Below are 2,282 nucleotides of genomic sequence, written 5' to 3'. Positions count from 1 at the left end.
CTGCCAAAAGAACCAACAGATCTGTGTTGGAAGAAGTGCAGCCGGAGTTTGTCTTGGAGGCCAGGATGGCCAGACTTTATCTCTCATACTTCGGACATATTGTCATGTGGGACCAGTCACTGGAGAAGGGTATCATGTTTGGTAAGGTGTAGGGTTGGAGAAAAAGAAGAAGACTCTGAGCAAGATGGATTGGCAATGTGGCAGCATCAATGGGCTAAAGCGTGGCAACAATTATGAGGCTGGCCCAGGATCAGGCAGTGTTTTGTTCTGCTGTACATAGGGTCGTTATGAGTCAGAACTGACTCAATGGCACCTAAAAACAACAACAACCACAAACACTATGGCTAGAAGATCCCTTCGTGCTGAACTTCCTTGATCCAGGAGACAGAAATCTATGACGTCAGAGGAATAGCAAAGAAGCAGTAGCAGTAGAACCAGAGTCAAAGCATTAAACAGAGTGGTGGGCTTCTTGGCCTCTGGAGCAAGTAAAGCTGACTGCCTTCATTTGAGAAGGCTCACTTATGGAATGAGAAGCCTATAGGCACTTCACTGGGGGAGTTTGGTTTGGTGACCATGTAACTAGAGTTGAGTGCCCTTGAGTTGATGCATATGGCCGAGTGGCATGTCCTTTTGGCACTTATTTATCTACAGCACTAAAAGAGTTTCTTAACATTTCCTGAGCAGGGCAGGTGCCAAGGGGCTAAGTGGCTGACATCAAAGACCAGAGAGAGGCCTGTCTGAGAACATAGCTGGGAAGAGACTATCTTGACTGAAGAACTGTGTCCTGCGTATAACTCTAACTTGCTAAATTCCCTAATATACTTTCAAAAAGCTCATGGAAAATTGGGATAAAAAGATAATGGAATTTTGCCACAATTCATTTGAAGCTCTCTTACACATAACTTCCTAGGAAATTGATATTGTGGAGTCCTGAGCAAGAAACACAGTCCTTCCTCTAAAGTATATTGAGTGGTTACCAGTGAGAATTTAGAATTTAAGAGTTGATAACAGTGACACCACTGCACAAACCCTGTACAGGGTTGCTATGAGTTGGAACCAACTCCGTGGCACATAACAACAACAACAACAACAGTAACTCAAACAAGTAGCCATTTGAAAGTAGGACCTATGTCTTACCAAGCTTTGTATCTTGCGTCATGCATTGTGTTTGGTGTGTAGCAAATGAGCAATGGATGCTTTTTAATTAAATTGTTTAGGCCCTATTGGCAGACCAATGTTAACATTTGTACCCTTTCCTCATTTATTGTTATGGTTAGGTTCCAAAGATCAAGTTGTTATGTGAAAACTGGCACTATACAGAATGACCACATTGGATCACAATATGGAGGATGACCACATTATTACATAACTGCCAAATTACATCATTAAACAACTGCCTGGTAATCATGGCCCCAACAAGTTGAGACATAACTGCAACCATCTTAGTCAGAGTTTCTCTCGCCTTGCAACATAACATTCATTTCCAGACATATGTTATTAATGCACAAAATATTTGCATAGTAGGTTCTTTTGACTATTGCCGTAAGTGTAAAATGTTGAATAATGAGATAGCTGATAAGTGAGAAGTAGGTATACTAACATTGATCACATACTTAACTATGTTCAACAATGTATGTCAAATGTTTACATATACTAACTCCTGGTGTGGTGCTGTAGACTAACACACTGAATTGCAAGATCAGTTTGAACCATAAGGTCAACAGTTCAAACTCACCAGTTGCTCCTTGGAAACATACAGGATGGCTATGAGTCGAAATCACTCGACAGCACCTAACAACAACAACAACAACATCTCTTTGAATTCTGAGAATGAGTGCTATTATTTCTCCCGTTGTATATATGTTTCGTTCTGCTGTACACAGGGTCACTATGAGTCGGTTCCGACTCAATGGCACCTGACAACAACAACAATATATGAAGAAATGAATGCTTAGATCAGTAACTTCAAAAACAATGTGGCAGCAGCCATTCCTGTCACAGTTCCCTCGATTTAGATGGGTTCAATAATTTTTTACAATGGACACACACAACTCAGACACCATTCTCACAGTTACGGGCTTTATTGGAGAAGTTAACAGGTTACAGTGTAGTCAGAAAACCTTGGGGCACAGTTATTCCAGTCGAGACAGCCTTTACTCAGCCATGCCTACAAGTAGGCCTCTCTCTGCCCTGTCAATAGTACACAGCTCTTTTAGGGTTGCAAATGGAGTCCTGATGTGGTGTTATAGGGGAAGCACTGGTGCACTTGGTCAGTTTGAACT

The sequence above is a fragment of the Chrysochloris asiatica genome, unplaced genomic scaffold, assembly GCF_000296735.1.
Source record: "Chrysochloris asiatica unplaced genomic scaffold, ChrAsi1.0 scaffold00075, whole genome shotgun sequence".
NCBI classification, from domain to species: domain Eukaryota; kingdom Metazoa; phylum Chordata; class Mammalia; order Afrosoricida; family Chrysochloridae; genus Chrysochloris; species Chrysochloris asiatica.
Note: the sequence above shows the minus strand (reverse complement) of the source record.